Genomic DNA, 19,388 nt, shown 5'->3' on the forward strand with positions numbered 1-19,388 from the left:
GGCAAACAGTGCCCCTGGCTACTGAGCCCACCGCCCCAAGCGGGCAGCCTGCCCCCCAGACCGACTCCACCGCGGCGGCCCCCACCTGGCCCCTCGCCTCCCCACGGCGAGGCCCGGCATAGTCATTCGCTCCATGCTTCCTGTGAGATGTCTTTATTTTCGCCCCCGGTCTGTGGGCTGTGTGCGGGGGTGTGGGAGGGACTCGGTAGTTTCTGCTTCTCTGCATTTTCCTTCCCCAGTGGACTGTTCTCACTTCCTCCCCGAACTCTTGGTTCTCCCTTCCACGGCCGCCCAGGCCCGAGGCCACCTGCCCGCCCCTCCCGAGCAGGGAAAGGGACGGCCGAGAGCAACCAGCTGACCCCACAGTGCCAGCGACCGCTCAGGAGGGAAAGGAAGGCGCACCCCCCTCACCCCCACGGCAGGCGCCCTGCGTCTGCTGTGAGCAGGACCAGGAGCGGGGGCCTGGCTCCCGCGGGGCCGGCGAGGCCTCTGCCCCCGCCTGGCCACCGCCTTCTTCCCCTCAGCCTCTCCTGCCCCAGCACCCAGCCAGCCAGGCCCGACCCTCAGCCTGCCCCAGACCCCCCGGCTCTGCCTGCAGGGCCAGCTCTCCCTCTAGGCGGCTCAGGGATCCACCCCACGGGAGTTCAGGCCCACGGAGGGGGGGCCTCCTCCATCCGGGCCCCCCCACCCCGACCCCCTGCAGCCCCAGCTCCTTGGAACAAAGTGCATTCAGACCCAGTGCGTAGGAGGCCTGCAGCCAGCGCGGGGCCCTCTGCCTTCCTCCTGTGGGCACGGGGAGCCCCCACGCCCAGAGGGCAGAGGGCGGCAGGCGCAGCGCCAGCCCCCCGCCCCAGGGCAGAGGGAGGTGGCACCGGGCAGGAGGGCGCTGTGGTCTAGCTGACAGCCAGAGCCGCCCGTCCGCCGCCATCTGTTCCCAGCAGCCTGCCACCTGCCCCCTTGGTTTTCCGCTGTGTCCTCAGAGAAGCCCTCAGACCCTAAAATAAACCTCTGGACAAGCATCTGCCCCAGGAGAGCAGAGGCGAGGAGACGCGTCCCCAGCCGGGCCAGTGGCCAGAGCCCAGGAAGGGCCTGGCCGCCGGGGGCAGAGTATGGCCAACGGAGCAGAAGCGCCCCCGTCCCTCGGCGCCCCGTCCCCCTCCCCCTCCAGGCGCAGCGGAGTCCAGTGCCCGCCAGCCCCAGGATGTCCCAATCCCTGGCGGACCGCCCCACGGAGGTTAAAGTCCCCTGGCTGGGCACAGCCGGCAAAGCTGGTGTCCCCTGAAGGGGGCGAGGCCAGCAGAGACGGGGCCGTCACTCGGCGCCCATGGTATCATCCCCTTCACTGCCCGGGCGCTGTCATCCTCACGCACAGCCAGGGGACGGACGGGAGAGCCAGGCGAGGCGAGCCCCCCAGAGCGGGGGAGCGAGCGGGGAGCCTGAGCGGGAGCTGCACCCTGCCAGGGTGCCCCCCCTCGGAGTCACGCCGGGGCTCCTGGGGACACTGGGAGCCCCGAGGCTCAGGTTTCGGAGACCGCGGGGAGCTCCGAGCCACACGGCAGCCACGAGGAGGGCGCCCCGCCGCAGACAGGGGGCGCGCAGGGGCAGGCAGCCCCGCCCGCGACGAGGCGGCTGGGTCGCCCCGAGCCCTCCGCTGTGCCCGCGGGGACCCAAGCTAGCCACAGAAAGGGGGCCCCCGCCTCTCCTCCCCGCCACCCCCGCGGCCCCCACCCCGCCGGCTCGCGCGGCCGCCAGGTGCGCGCGGAGCCCTTACCCAGCGCGGGGCAGCTCCCCGGGGCCAGCGCGGCCGCGGGCGCGGCCAGCAGGGCGGCGAGCAGCGCGCAGGCGGCGGCCAGCATGCTTCCTCCTCGGCCGGCGGCCGCGGCGCCGGGTCCCGGCGGGGCGCGCGCGCGGGCACCGGGCGGCCGGGGCGGGGCGCGCGGCGGGCGCGCTCGGGCGGGATAGCGGCCCGCACCCCCGGGGCCCGCGCGCAGCGAGTGTCCGCGTCCCGCGCCGCGCGTCAGCGCCACTTCCCGCCCGCACGTGACTCAGCGCCGCGGACAGTCCCGGCGACGCAGGAAAACATTTGAGGAACTGGCGCTGGAGTGTCTCTCGGCGGCCCTAGGGTGCAGTTACGAAAGCCCGGGCGGATGGCGCAACAGCCCGGCGCCCCGGGCGACCGCGGGCGGCGCTTCCTGCCGCGCGCGCCACCTGAGCCCCGGGGCCCTGCCCACCCCGCCCCCTCCCGCGCCGGAGAGGAGGGCGCTGCGCCCCCGCGCGCCGGCTTTGATTTTTGGATTCGCGAACGGGATTACACGGCGAGAGGGCCACCTGGACAGCGCCGCGGGAGGCGACGTGCCTCTCCCGTCGCCCCTGGAATCAGTGGAGATTCCGACTCCAGCCCTAAAAACCGCGGCGTCCGCCCCCACCCCCCGCATTCGCCGTTCTGGTTTAATCGATCAGGGACGAGGCTTGGGCAGCGAAGCCCCCTGCAGGAAAGACACAACCCTCCTCCTGACACCCTGGGGCTCTGCTCGAGCGGCACCTGAGTCTCTGAGTTTTAGTTTCCTCTTCTGTCAAAGATCAAAAAAAACCCAAAAAACAAAACTCAGGGACACCTGACGGGGGGGCCTGGGCCGCAGGTGCTCAGGGGATGTCAGAACCTCTTGATTTGACAGATAGAAACGGGTACTTGACTTTCAGAAACAACCGTGAAGACCTCTGGGAAGGGCCTGCAAAGGCTCCCCAGGGAGCCTGAAGCCCATAGGTTGGCCTCAGAGCTCAGTGTGCAGGGAAAGAAAAGTACAGAAATAAGGTCTAGGCTGAGAAGCTTCTGGACCAGCGACTGCCAATTGCATGCGCTGGTCCTAGCCGGGGTCAAGGCTCCTGGGGCAGCTGGAACGGGCCTGGCCCGGCAGGAGGGGACACCTCCTGAAACGCAGAGCTCAGACCCTGAGCATCTGGGTCTCTGTGGGAACCACCCAGCAGCCACACCCGGCAGAACCGGGCACATGCCGGGACCCATCCAGGAAGGAGGCTGGCGGGGCGGAGCTGCCTCACCACACCCACCCACAGAAAGGGAGAGAAGGGCATGTCGGAGGGCAGCAATTTTTGGTCACGAGCCCTCTCTCCTGCTTTCTAAACTGGGGCTGCAGCCGGACTGGAAGGCGGACCCCACGGTGGTGGCCCCCGGCCTGCTCGTGGCAGAGGAAGGCCTGAGAATCATGGAAGGGGGACCACCGGCCTCCGGTCTGGATCCAGAGGCTGCAGAAGGCCCTTCGCTCGGACAGGAGAGTTCGAAAGTTGTCGAAGCCCAAGGACAGGTGTCTCAGACGCCCCCCTCGCCGACCCCACCGAACCAGGCCCCCCTTCTTTACCCCGCTGCGGGGGAGCCCGTGTTCGAGAGTCGGGCAGATGGAGGCCCCATCCCAGCTCTGCCGGTTGCTGGCTGTGTGACTTGGGCAAGTTACTCGAGCTCTCTGAGCTCCTGTTTTCTGAGTTCTAAGATGAGAGCAACAATGCACACATTACTGGTATCCCCGTAATACAAAGACCTGGTCTGTCCCTCTGCTTCTCAGCCTCGTTCTCTGCATCTCCATGCTTCGAACATAATTACGATTCCCTCCGGCTTCTCACCGCCATGCCTTGGTTCAAGCTATTCCTTCTGCCGGAAATGCCCCCTTCTTTGTCCTACGCCATACTCGGCCCTAAGACTCAACTGGGGTGTCTTCTCTGGGAAGGCGCCCAGTCTCTTCCCTGCCGCCCGGAGACCCTACCACCTGCACGGTGGGGTTAGGCGGCCCGTCTCTGTGCCCCCTCAAAGTCCCCTGCTGACCTCGCTGGCCAGCCGTCTTCCCTGCCACACCGCGAAGCGCCTCTGTGCACCCCGCCTCTGAGCAGGGCCTGCACGGGGCGAGGGCCTTTGGGACGTGCGGCCCCCTGGGCTGGAGGCTGAGCGAACTGTCAGACCCGTCAAGCCTGGCTTGGACTCTCCAGTAAGTGGGGGTTCAAAATTCACGGGCCGACATTCCAGGCTTTGCTATGACAAGCACTGATAAGGGGAAAGCGACTGTAGTCAGCCTGCCCCACCCTCGCCCAGACCTGGCCCCGATGCCAGCACCCACGGAGTCACCGGGGTCACGTCTGCCTCCTCATCCCCGGGGAGGGGAAGGAGTTTGGCTGCAGCCCCAGGGTGATCACAGAGTGGGAACGGGGTATAGAGTCACCAGAAGACATGCCCGAGAGCCAGACGGCCGTCAGGCTCACGAGGGCCGCTCTCTCGGGAGCTGTGCATGCAAAGTGCCTTCGCACACGCTCCCCCCAAACGTCTTAACTCCGAGGGATGGAGACACTGTCCCCAACGTTCATACGGGCGCGCTGAGTCTCAGGGCTGCACAGCTGGACCCTGGCAGCTGTGAGGTCTGGCTCCTGGCCCAGGACTCTCACTGAGGGAGGGGCTGTGGGAGCAGGACCAAGGACATTGTGGGACAGCCGTCTGCCCCATCGCAGCAGGCCCTCCGGGAGAGGGGAGCGCAGAACCCAGCACCGCCCCTGGGGGACCCCACCTCGCCACTTCCCCCCACCCCCCGCATGTCCCTGCAGTGGCCCTCCCTCTCCCCTAGAGAGGGACACTGCTTTCGTCAGACTCCTGTCCAGCACTGGAGGCCCCTCTCACCTTTGACCTGGAGAGATTAAGCTCCTACAGTTTGCCACGGTAGGGGGTCTATGGGAGGCCCCACAGAACAAATTCCTAGATTGCTTTGAATTCAAAAGATACTAATTCATTATCTGCCCCTCCCTAGAGGCGAGGTGATTTGCAGGTGACATGGCAGTAATTAGTGACAGCAGGCCGAGATCCCAGATATCCGACTCAAAGGTATCAGTTCTTTTTAATCCCGCCCCCAGGGTTGGGCTGAAGTGTTAGGGTTATTATCAACTGGGAGATTTAAAAACAATACCCTTTGTTCTCTGGTCACCTTATGGGACAATGATAATCCTAAAATGTGCAGCGGGTGGGGCTGCCCATTCAGACCCCTCCCTTGGCCTCTGGAAGGTGTCCCTTATTCCCTGAAGTCTCCCCCCGCCCCTTTCTCGTAAACCTGGGTGAACAGAGACCCGTCTGTGGCCCAGCTGGGGTAGATAGAATACGGGCCCCCTCTGCAGAACCCAGCATCCCAGGCCACCGGCTCCCCACAGAATCAGGCCCAGCTGGGCCGGCGCCCTGGCCTGCGGAGGTCAAGTTCACTTTTTGTTCCATTTCCCATCTAGTCATCTGCGTTGACCCCCAGAGAAGGGACTTTTAGCGCCATTCTCAGAAAAAGGTTACAAAATGTCTCCCCTTCTTATAATGTTTATATAGAATGTTAGGATTTCGTAACAGTTATAAAACATCATTAAAAATAAATACAGAATTACCATCTGAGCCAGAAATGCCATTCTGGGCGTGTGCACAGGAGCACGGAAAGCAGGGGCTCAAACATGTTTGCACACCCATTGATAGCGATGTTTCCTCACGAGCCAAAAGGTGGAGGCAAGCCAAGCGCCCGCCTATGGATGGAGAGTGAGCAAGATGTGCTCTGTACAGACCAAGGGGTACTATTCAGCAGTAAAAAGGGAGGCAATTCTGGCGCGTGCTACCATCGAGGTAAGAAACGGCCAAGCCTGTAGGACTTTTGAGCTTATTTGAGCCAAACTGACAATTGCCAAGAAGCAAACTCTCAATGGATGGAGAAAATGCCCCTGAGAACAGCATTTTCAGCTTATTTTATACGTTAGCATCAGAGGAGGAGACTGAGCGGGTCACGTGAAACCCTTTGGTGCTTTGATTAAGGGAGTGAGGGAAAGTGGGGGGGGGGGTAAAGAACAAAACGGAGGGACATGGTCCGCTTGTCCTACACTGGCGGGTGCAGGCTAGGTAATGTTTACACAGAGAGATGGCCCCAGGGACAAGACGACAGTGAGGGGCTCTGGGCTCTGGTGGGAGGCTGTGCCCCGAGGGGTCTGGAGGAGGAGACACTCTGAGCTTTCCAAGGTCTGTTATCTTAGATGCAAAAAGAGGGTAGGCAGACACTTCCAGTAAAGGCTGACCTTTGTCAAGGAGGCCACAGGGCTTGGACAGGACCACCTGTCATGACCCACAGCTAGTTAGGGATTTTCGTGTTCAGGCCGCCCATGTGGTGACTCTCGATCTCCGAGTCTGTAGGGCCCGCGGGGCGGCCTCCCCGAGCTTGTCAGGTTCAGTCTACATACAGCCCCTTTCTTGTTCACGCTAAAACATGAATGAACCTTAAAGACATTATGCTAAGTGAAATAAGCCAGACACAAAGGACTAATACTGTAGGAAAACCCAGAGTAGTCAAAACCCATAGAGACAGAGAGAAAAATGGTGGCTGCCCGGGGTTGTCGAGGACAGAAAGGGTGTTAGTGTTTACTGAGCGTGGGGCGGGTGTCGGTTTTGCAAGATTAAGAGAGTTCTGGAGGCGGACGGTGGTGACGGCTGTGTCATGATGAGACGTGAAGGCAGTCAGTACTGCCACCGAACCCGGCACTATAAAGTGGTAAATATTATACGACGTATATCTTACCACAGTTCTTTTGAAGAGCATCACAGTTACCAGATTAAATAAGCCAGGAGCTGGAAAATTCAGAAGGGACAACAGCTCAGAGCGTTAAGGATGTCACGTGAGATCCTTCGAGAAATTTTTTAAATTAGACTTTTTAAAAACAGACTTTTAAAAATGCAACACACAACATCGTTCTATGACACAGACTCTGGAGCGAGACCGCCTGGGTTCGAATCCCAGCGCTTGAGTCTCCACCTTTAAAACACAAAACACGAAAGCGCCCTCGCTTCTTGTGAAAATTACTTAACACGTGAACAACGTTTGTAACAATGCCCGACGAATGGTAAGTTCTATGTGAGTGTGTTAAGTAAATCCAAATCTATAATTTTTCCCCAAACAACATATTCTTTCTGAGGCAGGACAGGGCAAATTCTCCCAACTGGTGCGGGGCAGGGAGCTCAAACTCTGGAAAGAGAGAAAGAGAGAGAGAGAGAGGAAGAATGCAAACCCGGGCCGGAGTTAGAGCCCAAAGCGCAGTTTGTCAGGGACGGGGTGAGCTGCATAGACAGAGTGTGGTCTCCTCCCGGAGCAGAGAGTGAGGGAGACCCAGAGGGACAGAGGGGGGAACAGAGAGGGACAGAGACGCTGAGGGGGACTGAGAAAAAGACACCGAGGGGGGCTCCGAGCGTCCGGGGAGTTCCGTGCACCCTTTCTCAGTTCCCGTGAATCCCGGTCTGCGGCTCCGTTCACCGCTGCCCCTGGCCGGTGGGCCAGTGGGCGGGGAGGGGGGGTGTGGGGGGGCAGCGTGGAAGAGTGAGAGCAGGCAGGGGGAGAGGTCAGCAGGTTCCCAGGCTTCCCCCACAGGCTGCCCGCGGTTCTGGCCGTGGGGGTGCACGACTGTGTTCCGTGCAGGCCTCTGTCTTCCTGCTTCCCGGCGGGGTGTGGGGGAGCCGGGCTGTGGGCAGACGCCCCCCTCGGTCCCGCAGGCGTCCTCGCGGCGGGCTGCAGGGCTGACCAGCACACTGCCGGCTCTGAATTTAGCTCGATTCCACCTTCCTGTTCTCATGCCTTCTCCCTGCATTATTTCTCTACGGAAGAGTCCATCTCGATATGTTTTATGTTATTCATTTATTCCATTGGCATGTTACCCTGACTCATTGCACCCCCGCAAAACGAACAGGTCGAAGTGGAGCCGGCTGGTTACCTGCTGTCCGAGGCTGCGTCTACCCCGTCTGTTTAACTGAGCTCTGGTTGGAGAATTATTTGCTAGCAGACTCAACAGTTGCAGCTGATTCACTTCTGCTGTCAACAGCAATCTGTGGTCCGAGCCGGGGCCTCGGCAGCTACTGCCTCATCTACCATTTCATCTTTCCCGGAAGATATTCTAAACTTGGACTTCACGGGTACATGTGAGCTGTTCGGTCTCGCGCTTCCCAGCAGGGGATGCATTACCCTCTGGACATTCACAGAGGAGGGCCGAGAAGGAATTAGCCTTCGCTCACGTCGCTGACATCTGCTCCGTTCGTGTCCAGTGGCTAGCTTTTTAGCAAGCTCTCCTGCGTGTGTAGACACACAGGTACGGGCAGATTCCTGAGCCGAACGGCCTGAGTTCAAATCCAGCTCTGCCACTGGACAATTTCTCAGCCCCATTTCTCCGAAACTCAGTTTCTTCATCCGCAAAATGGGAATAGTAAGAGTTCCTACCGCACAGGGTGATTGGGAGGACGAACGGAGAGAACTATCCAAAGTCCTTAACGCAGCCTGGCGCCCAGCAGGCGTCTGGCAAAGCGCAATGATAATGTGTAGGGTCCCAGGACCCTGACCCGCCCCCCCCCCCACGGAGTGGACAAGGAGGGAGATGTCACTTATATAATCTATTTTTTTTTCTGTTGACCAAAATTCACCCCCAAGAGAAAACTTTATTTATATTGATGATATTCACGAGTGTCTTTCCTAAATTAGGGTACACTTTTGCGGCCCCTAAAATCGATCATGTCGAACATAATTTTATTAAATTTGAAGCCATATAGCAAAGAGATTTAAAGCGTCTGAGTCGGCTAGAACTTAAAAGCCAGATCCTAACAAGCGTTGGCGAGGGGGTGGAATGACAGACCCTCACACCCTCTGGCGGGGACGTAACTACTGCGGCCCCTCAGAAAACGCTCCGGAAGGTTCTTGAATGACTCGACATAGAGCCACCATGTGGCCCGGCGATGTCACTACCACATATACCTCCAGAGAAATGGAAACACATATCCACACAAACACTTGTGCACAAATATTTACAAAACAGCATCATTCACAATAGCCAAAAGGCAGAAACAGCCCAATCGTCCATCCGCGGCTGAAGGGGTAAACAAAACATGGTCTCTCCACACCACGGAATAAAATTCAGCTGCGAAAAGGAAGAAAGTGGCGATATATACTGTAACATGGACAGACCCTGAAACTTCATGCTAAAGAAAGAAGCCAGTCCCAAAGGTCCACGTGACGCGGGATTCCACTCATAGGAAAGTTCAGGAGAGAGAGCTCAAGAGCTAGAAGGGAGGTCAGTGGTTGCCCAGGGCAGGAGGGGAATGGAGAGGGGTGGGGTAGCCGAAGGTGTGGAATTTCTTTTCCAGGTGAGGCAAACTTTCTAAAACAGACAGTGGAGGTGGCTGCAGTCTCTCCAGAGGAACAAAAAAAACCATTGGATTATATGCTTTAAATAGGAGGGTTATGCATTATGTGAATTACATGTCATTAATGCTGTTAAAAAGAATAAATAAATAAAACTACATAAATTCTTAATGCTTTCGACTCAGCAAGACTCAAGTTGAAATCCTCATATTAGTTATTTGATCTTTCCTGGGCTTGACTTCTTTATCAATAAAACAGTACCGACATTACGCTCCAAACCGCAAGGTGGGCAGGAGGCTTATCTGAGATAAGGTACATGAATCACTCAGCACAGTACCAGGCCCATGGGATCAACTCAGCGCACAGCTGGGAAATATCATTGTATTTCCGACAATTCTTTATTGGGTGCCAGCCACGTGCCACTGAGCTCGGCACCACAGGGCACCAATTCGCCCTACGGCCTCACCCTAGGCACAAGGGAGAGCAGTGACCGAGACCCTCAGAGAGTTGGCATTTGGATCAGACAATTAATACCCAAAAAAAGAAAAGAAAAAGAAAAAGAGTCATCTCAGACTGTGGCAAGAGCTATAAAGTAACTTCCAGGCCACTTAATTCAATGGACACCTTATTTTCTGTCGAATGTTGAAAATGTTTCTTTTTAACCTTCCTATTAGATGAGCTTACCCCTGATTTTCTTTTCTCATCTACAGCACTTAATATATAAAAATTAATATATCGATTCTCTATGTTATATTAATATTAATTTACATATGCGATTATCATTTGCCTATGATTATTAATTTTACATACTATATTAATTTTCGTATATGTATACGTGCATATATTATGTGTATATACATATGTATAAAGGTAAAAAGAATTATGCAGTGAACATCCATCTGCCACCCCCGGACTAAGAAACAGAAGAACGCACGCTGGGGTCACGCACGCTGGGGTCACGCACGCTGGGGTCACGCACGCTGGGGCCCCTGCGTCTGACCTCTGCGCAGCCTGGGAAAGGCCCTTCCTGCCTCGCTGCCTCCCCTCCTTCCTCGAGCCGCGGGTCGCCCCGCCCCCCGCCGGCGGCCCCTCCCCCACCTCCTCCTCAGGCTCCTCCCCCTCCGCCTGCGCTCTGGGTGCGGGGATTGCTCCCCAGGCCGCCTTCTCCTCGCAGACGCTCTTTCCCTAGTCAGTTTCATCACTTCCACCAACCAACTCTCAAAGGTTTATCTTCAGCCCAAGCATTTGTTTGCACTGGTGACCAGCGCGTACGACTGCCCACTTGACATCCCCCATGCGTGTCCAAAACCCAACCGTCACCGCCCTTCCCCCGAGTGACCCCCCCTCCCTCCAACCCTACGACTCAGGGACCGGCTACCCCGTTCGCCCACGTCAGAACCCTAGGGCTCGTCTTCACCTCTTCCTGCCCCTCTCCTCTGCCATTCGGGTCATTACAGTGTCACTTCAACCTCCAGAGTGGACCTCACGTCCATGGGCCTCTCCACGTGCATCAATGCCACACCAGTGCGACCCTATCGTCTCCGCCTCGGACTCCCAACACAGTGTCTTCACGGATTTCTTCCATCCGCTGTTACCCCTTCAATCCGTTCTCCACGCATCCGCCAGAACGCTCAGTCGTGTCCTGTTTCTGCTTAAAATGCCGAATGTCTTCTCCAAGGCACTGTGTCTAGTCGTCACCCATCTTCGGTGCATACAACAAGCTCCTGGCGCAGAGGGCGCACTCAGTAAATGTTTATGCATGAATAAACACGTGACCGGTCATGACCTTGCTCAAAGAATCTTTGTTTTCAAGGAGGTGGGAGAGGGAATGAAGGCCATCTGTGAAAAGCCTGCAGCTAACGTCCTCGGTAATGGGGAAAGACTGAGAGCTTCTTCCCCAAGGTCAGGAACCGGTCAAGGGTGCTCACTTTTGCCAGGTCTCTTTGTCTATCCAGAGGGAATCCTACAAGTTCTAGCCAGAGCATTAGGGAAGGGAAAGAGATTAAAGGCATTCTAATTAGAAGGGAGGAAGTAAACTTATCTCTGCTCCCAGAGGATAAGATCTTATTTTTTGGAAGGGTTCAGAAGAGTTTACCAAAAAACCTGTTAGGGCTAATAAATGAATTCAGCCAAGGTGCGAGACGCAAAACTCGGTCGCATTTCTGTATACTAGCAACGGACAACCAAAAAGGGAACTCGAAAAAATTCCATTTACAATAATGTGGAAATGTAAAATACTTAAAAATAAATTTAACAACAAGGCAAAAGATTGGTACACTGAAAACAATAAAACATTGCCGAAATTAAATCCTAAATCAATACAAAAATCCTGTGCTCGTGGATTGAAAGCCAATATTGTTAAGATGACAATACTACCCAAAGCGATGCGCACATTCAGTGCAATCCCAACCAAAATCCCAATGTCACTCTTGGAAGAAACAGAAAAATCCATTCGAAAATTCATATGAAATCTCAAAGGAGCCCGAATACTCAAAAAAAAAAAAAAAAAATCTTGAAAAAGCAGAACAAAGTTGGAAAACTTTCACTTTTCCATTGTAACACTGCAAAGCTACAGAAATCAGAATCGTGTGCTGCCGGCATCAGGACATGTAGACGGACGAGACGGGCTAGGGAGCCCGCAAATAAACGCTCACGCAGGCGATCGCTGGCCTTATTGAGGTATAACTGATATTGCCACTCGATCTTGGACAAGGACAGTCATTCCAACAAACGGTGCTGGGAAAACCGGACACGAACATGGGTCTTCGAACTCGAAATGCCTCAAAAAGACCCGAACGTAGGCGAAGGGGAACCTTTGAGATTGCCGATGAGAACGTGAGATGGCGCAGCCTCTGTGAAGAAGTGCGAGGGTTCCTCAAAGATTAAACGTAGACGTACCACGTGATCCAGCAATTCCACTCGCGGGAGGCACCCGAGGGAACCGGAAGTGGGGGCCGGGCAGACATTCGTCCGCCCGCATTCACTGCAGTGGCGTTCGTAACAGTACGGGGGCCGCCTGGTGGCCTTGCGGGCAGACTCGCCTGCCCCTGGACTTGACGTGAAACATCGACTCCTCCTGGGTCTCGAGCCTTCAGACTGAAACCACTGAAGCACTGTCTCTCCTGGTTCTCGGGCCTTCTTCAGATTCGGGCAAAACCCGGCCGTTCACTCTCCAGGGTTTCCCGCCGACCTTGAAGCTTGTCAGCCTCTATAATCGCATGAGCCGGTTCCTTATAACAATCCTCTATTATCTATTATAATAAATATATATGTAAAGAGATGTGTTGTGCACATATACAGGATATGTACATCCATTCACATCCATAAACATCCATCCATAGAAATGCACCTGTTCGTGATGCAGACATACCTCTGTGTGTGCACACGATTATGGCCCCTTGCTTCTACTTCCCTGGAGAGCCTTGCCAGATGCAGGCAGGATAGAGGTGAGAAAAAGGGGCCGTCATTAAAGGTCTGAGCATTTGGGGGTTCCAGCTCAGTTTGGGGGCCGCAGGTTCATAGCAGAGCTGACGCTGAGGTGGACCTTGAAGGAGTCATTTCTATAGAAAAGGGTGGAATGGTCGGCCAGCTGAGGGAGGGGGAGAGAAAATCCCAAGCAGAAGCAGCGGCGTGCCCAGAGACACGAGGACGGGGAAGTTCCGGCCACGTCCGAAAGCACCAAACCGCACTGCACCGCAGCACGGCACTCGGCTTGACTGCTCGCTTCCATGCACCCTACGGAGACACCACGCAAGAGGTACTAGAAAACCGGGACCCAGATAGGTAATAAACTTGCCAAACGTCCCACACAGCTAGACCTAAGCAGCCAGCTCCCGTGCCCAAACCCATGGCCTCTATGAAAAAGTACAGCCCACTCGAGACAGGTCACACGGTCTGGCCCCAGAGCGCCTGTCCCTCCTCTGTCCCGTAAGCCCCGTCCAGACGTGCCGCCTTTCATCCACAGGCTTGGGACTTCCGGAGAGAGCCCGAGCCTGACTTAGCCAACCCGAAAAAGCCAGATCCCAAACGGCCAGCAAGGAAAGCTTACGAAGCAACCCCATTTATTCCACAGTTCCAAGGACCTGTGGGACTGAGGCCATGTTTGTGTGTGTGTGTGAGAGAGAGAGACAGAGACAGAGACAGAGACAGGCAGGCAGACAGACAGACAAGACGCAGAGACAGACAGAGTGAGGGAACAAGGGAGGGTGGGTGAAAGCTATCCCGAGATGCAGACCCCCAGGTCTCCCCTCCCACCGTCTATTACTGGGTAATGATCTCCCTAAAAAAACTCCCCAGCTATCTGCAGGTTTATTCTCTGGAAAGGGCAAAGCAGAGGTCTCTGACCGGGGGACAGCAGGCCCATTCGAGGGCATGGCTGAGGCCTGGCTGCGCGTGGAGGCCTGGCGAGTAGGGAGGCCCGGCTGTGTGGCTGACTGCCGCAGCCGAGGCGGGGCCCTCTGCCTCCTTCCAGCATCTGGACCACATTGGGTGGGGCGGGGGAAGGGGGTGCAGGCCCTTTCCCTCCCTCAAGGAGCCTGGTAGATTCTTCCCAGGAAGGCGGCCAAGAGGAGAGACCTAATCCAGACAGCTGGGGATCCTCCCAGTAAATAGCCCCATCCCGATACCCCACCCCTGGACACACACACAGACACAGAGAACCTTCGGTCAGCATTTTGGTTCCATGTCAGCTACTTATTCCTGCTCTGTTCCCCCAGGCCCCCTCCGCCTCACCCATGCACTGGGAGGCCTTCCCAGCATGGCCGGGGGCAGGAGCAGGCCCCACGCCCTCCGACCGCTGGTCAGTTTGGCCAAGGTGGGACCCAGGAAGAAAACAGAAGAAAGCCAGGGAAGTGAAGCCCGCATTTGTTTTTCTGTTCCTCTCTGATGGATCCCCTCGGGCTGCCTCCTTCTCCCAGCCAAAGTCACAGCCCTCTTCCCCAGCTCTGCCTTTATCCAGGAGCCTGTGGTAAAAATAAATCCTCCTCAAATCATCTTAATTTGAATGAGAAAGATGTTTGTTTACCGTTTATTGTTCGGATGTGATTGGATACGCAAGGATTACCAGATGAAAACAAAACACAGAATGAAAGGCAATGGTGCAGAAACGGAGTCCAAGCAGGAAAACGCTGAAAAAAAAGTCTCACTCGCGTCCCCAGAGAGGCACGGACACAGAAACAGGATGCTGTGTAAAAAGAGAAAGAACATTGGAGATGAAAAAGCTCAACGGAAGAGTTAAAAGGTAAAGTGGGATGTTCCAAAAGATAGAGCAGAAAGCCAAAGAAATAGAATACAGAAGGAAAAGATAAGAAAGTTGGAGAAACAACCCAAGAAGTACATGATTTGCATAATAAGAGAGAAAAGAGAAAACAGAATAAGAAATAATTTAAGATTTCTCGGAACTAAGGGACATCAGTTTCTGGACAGAGAGAGCCAGCGGAGTGCCTAGGATGGGGATGACACCAGACCTCCACCAGGGGACACCGGAGACGGAGAAAGACTTTGCAGACTTTCAGAGAAAGACAAAGAATAACTAACTACCCAGGACCAACGTGCCCGTCATAACGTATTGCCTCTCAGCTCCTGCTCTGGTCCAGAAAATCTACAAACTTGCCCACCCTCTGGGCTGCAGCCACACCTTCCCCGGAGAGGTCCTGTTCCCTGCCCTGGGGCCCCCTTCCACAGTTCGTTCTTCCCTGGACACCCCCCTCAGCCCTCGGGCACCAGAGCTCTCCTACATGTATAATGACTCCTTTTGTCGTGGGTTAATAGTGTGTTTCAATCGCTGTGTGTTTCTGTCCCCTGACCGAACCCTGACTGATAGAAGCAGGAATTGGACCGGCTGAGTCTCCACAGCAGCACCGGAAGGTGGCAGTGGTACCGAGCCTGGAACCTCACGACGGGAAAGTGATCTCAACCTAGAATTCTATACCCAGCCAAAACGTGAGTCACGTAGAGGGTAGAATGGAGACGTTGCCAACACACCGGGGAGAGTCTGGGGCTGCACACAAGCATGTGGCCAAAAACAGAACAGGCCTAAGTGGCCGCAGGAGGGAGCGGGCAGCAGCAGGAGAGGCGCGGGGACCCCCTGGCGTGGGGAGGAGCCTGTGTGCAGACATGCGTGGGGGCTGCAGCCACAGGCGCCCCGCTGGCGACAGCCAATCATTTCCTCTGCGCCTTCAGAAGCAGGCTCCGTCCTCCACGTGCACGCTCAGCTGTGGCTTGTGACCGGCCAGGGGACTTTCCAGTGCCTTCCTTTCCCTTCCCCACCCCTCTGCTCCCAGGGTCCCGAAGTTCAACAATCCAGATGCACATTTCCGCTTCCAGGCACGCACACCCCATCCCTTCCCAGAGCCCCACCCCATCCTAGGGGGATGGAGGGTAGGGGCGGAACCCCAGATTCATCGCATAACTTGAGAAATGAATAGTCCCGAATCCCTTCCCTCGCACGACAGTGGCCCCGTAAGATTGTAATGGAAGATAAGCAAAAAGTTTGCGGTGTTGAAAGAAAAGGCGAGATGCAACTAGAAATTGAATTTACCACTGGCGCTGGGTGGTTTAAATAGATGAGTGGGCTCAGCCTGCTGTCCACTGGCCATGCCATGCTCCTGCCTGCGGCTGGGGCAGAGGTGTCCTTGTCTGCCCGGGGGAAGGGGGTAGCTGGGGAGGCTGGGAGAGAGGAGGGGGTGCTGGGGAAGCTGGGGGAGAGGAGGGCGGAGCCGAAGCCCACCCCACCGCGCAGGCGCACAGGCCCACACGCTCCCGGCTCCGGCTCCCGAGCAGAACTCAGTTCCCTTCCCTGGGTTTTCCTCCCGGTCCTGCGCCTCCCCCCCATCCCCCCGCCCCCGTTCCCTTTCATCATTACTCCTCTGAAGCTCCTGGTCTCTGGGTCTCCGTCCCCCCGCCCCCCCTTCCTCCCTCCTCCCGACATCACTCTCCTCCTTGTGGGGCCTCCCTCCGCAGCCCTGTCCTGGCCCCGCACAGCATATGTTACACCCCGTTTTCACTGAGCCTTTCCCGTGTACACACACAGACACGGGGCATTGTGGCACCGTGCCCCCGTGGGGGGGGGTGCAGAGGGGGCCGGCTGAGGGCTGGGGAGCCCAGGTGGCACGTTCTGAACGCGAACCTGGCCTTCCAAGTTGTTACGAGGCTACATCTGCCAGGTGGGGGCACGGAACCCACTCCCACTGTCCTTCAGGCTGAGCCGGCACCGCCTCCGTACTAGGCGAGTGGCCTACGGGTCACCTCCCTGGGACCCGCCAGGGCCAGGCGGGCCTGCAAGACATCCCTGGGCGACAGCTGAGTCGCCCTCCGAGCTGCACGCGCCGTCACTCCACAGGAATGTTTTACAGGGGAGCTTTCAAGGGGACCCTGAGCAAACGTGAATTTTGCAAAACATCTGATGGAAACGAGGTGGCCGGTCCCACTACACTGGGTCCAGACACCAGCTCAAGGGCTGTCCCTCCCTCTTGGTGTGGGGTTGGACGGGAGGAGGCCGTCATCCGAGGCGGGGGTCTCTGTGTTCTTCCCGTCCCCTTGAACCGCCCCCCACCCCCACGCGGCAGACTTTCTGCGCTTCCAGGAGCCGCCCCGGCCCCTCCCGCAGAGGCCGCCCCGGGGAGCGGCGCGTGGCGGGGCCGCTGGCGGGGCCACTGTCACACGGCCGCCCTCGCGGCGGGCGCCCCCTGCGGGCCGGGCCTGCACACGCGGGCGGCGCGCGCATCGGCCCAGGTCGTCGGTGCGCGGGGACGCCGGAGCCCCTGGGGCTACGGCGCCGCGCCCGGGGGCCCTGCAGCAGCGCCCCGGCCCGGGCGGCGGGGAAGAGGGGCGCCCCGGGAGAGGGGCACCCCTGGGTCGGGCCGCCCGGCGGGAGGAAGCGGGAAGGGTGCGCAGGGAGTGGGGAGATGGTCGCTCCCTTCCACCTGGAGCCCCTCCTCACCCGCAGCCCCCGCCGCGTACAGCTGGGCGTCTCTCCGCCTCCAGCTGGTCCTCAGCCCACACCAGCCCCGAGCCCCGGCTGCGCCCCAGAGACGGGGAGTGAGTCCTCCCGTCCCAGGGGGCCCAGGCCTGTCCTGCGCCTCCGCGGGGTGGAAGCTGCCTGCAGACCCAGCCCCGCCCGCCGAGGGGTACGCCTACACCCGCGCGCTCTGCCCAGAGCACTCCCTCCTCACGGAGAAGCACCCGAAACACCCCGCACGGGAGGGGGGGGGGATTGTTTGTTCGTTTGTTTGTTCGTTCATTTGTCTAGGTCCCTGGCCGGAGGGAAGGCCTCTGTTTCTCACGCGTGAGGCCGCACCACGCCCTCCCCAGCGGGCCAGCGCCTAGCTGGGGTGTGGGGGGGCCTGGGAGGCTTTCCAGAAGCGTCGGGAGAGACTGGCAGGAGGTCAGCGGCTCCCACAGGGCCAGACACGGCCTTTCAGGACAGGACGCTGAGGCCTGGAGGAGCCCGACGTCGAGAACAGATGGCCTTTTCTTTCAGTGGGCGCGGTCAGAGCCGGCCTGGCTCCCCCGCGCCGGGCCTTGGCCAAACCCGAACTGCCCCCAGTGAGGCAGGGACAACGTGGGTGTCCTTGGCAGGGACCTTCCTGGGTGGAGGCGGGTACCCGCTTGTGCTCTGAGGTCACCGATAAGGGGAAACACAGCTCCTCCCTTCAGCCGTGGGTGCGGGAGCTTCCTCCCAGCGGGGCCTCCCAGAGGACACCGCAGTCCATAGTCCTGGGTCTTTATCAGCGAGTGACCCCCTCCCCAGCGCTCCAGCAGGTCTCCACGGTGACTGCACCTGGGGCCACCTGTCTGACCCGCAGAGCACCCGGGCCTCTCCCCCCTTCCCCCTGCAGGACCAAGGAACATGAGGTTGTGGGCCCTTTTCCAGCAAAAGCATTTCTTTGTGGCCTAAGTCCCAACCTAAATGGCTCCTGCTTGGGGCCAGGACTATGTCTGCCGTGACCCCGCCTAGGGCACAGTCAGTGGGAGACAGTGGCCCTCAAGACAGCGCCATCGAATCATTTCACGCTCAGCATCCACGAGCATGAAACACAGGAATGGAGCCTGGTGGCATGGCAGCAGTGTCCGGCTTGGTGACCAGGACGATGAGGTGACGCTCGCCGGACTGGAGGCTGCAGGAGGAGCGTGTGGGGAAAACGAGGTTTGATTTGGGGCGCCTCGACTGTGCAGTGCTGGGGTGTCACCCCAGGGGAGACGTCCGGCGGATGGTTGGGTACAGGCATCTAGAGCATGGGGAGCAGGGGCAGAAGTCCAGCCTGGTGGCGAACAACGGAGACTCGGATGGGGCCACTCGGGGTCCCTGCACAGACCTGAGCCCTCCGCGCTGAGATGGGCCCCCGGCAGAGAGCGGAGGAAGCCACTCGGGGAAGGGAGGCTGAGCAACGCGGCCAGGAGAGCGGCCTTGGAGAAGCCCGCGGAGGGCCGGAGGGCAGGGTTTTCAGGAGGAAGCGGCCAACGGTCAAGTGACTCAGATCAGGTCGCGAGGAGGATCAGACCTGCACATGTCTGCGGGACAGACGACGACGTGGCCACCTGAGGGTCAAAGGTGATTTCAGTGACAGTGTTTCGGGAGCAGGTAAAGGGGAAGCCCACTCTGGGGACAGACGACAACGTGGCCACCTGAGGGTCAAAGGTGATTTCAGTGACAGTGTTTCGGGAGCGGGTAAAGGGGAAGCCCACTCTGGGGGGTGGAGTGGGGACCCAGACACAGACACAGGGCAGTGTACAGGGGCGAGGAGGGGGTAAGCGAGGAGCACCTGAACACACGTGTCTGGCCCAGGGAGGCGAGTGGCAGGTGCTGAGCTGGGAGGAGGCGGGAGCCAGGGCACGGTGGGGGTGGGGGTGGGGGTGGGGGTGGGGGTGGGGGAGGCAGGCGGCTAAAGAAGCTGTTTTCGGGGATGGGGAGCACGGCTTAGGGAATGCAGTCAGTGACAGCGTGAGGCGGGGTGGAGGACCAGAGGAGAGAAAGAGCAATCAGGGGGGTCATTTTACAAACTAGATAAATGTCTAACCAATGTACTGTATACTTGAAACTCAAATTAAATGTTTTTTTGAAGAGCTGTTTTCTTCTAGGAGGTGGGAGGCAGGACCGTGCGCCGGGGTGGGTGGGAGGTGGTGGGAAGGGGCGGAGGACAGGGGCAGGGAGGGGTGGGTGCGGCCAGGAGGATGGAGGTGCCACTGGGCAGGGCGGGGCACGGGCGCTGA

The sequence above is a fragment of the Rousettus aegyptiacus genome, unplaced genomic scaffold (genome assembly GCF_014176215.1).
Source record: "Rousettus aegyptiacus isolate mRouAeg1 unplaced genomic scaffold, mRouAeg1.p scaffold_m13_p_17, whole genome shotgun sequence".
NCBI classification, from domain to species: domain Eukaryota; kingdom Metazoa; phylum Chordata; class Mammalia; order Chiroptera; family Pteropodidae; genus Rousettus; species Rousettus aegyptiacus.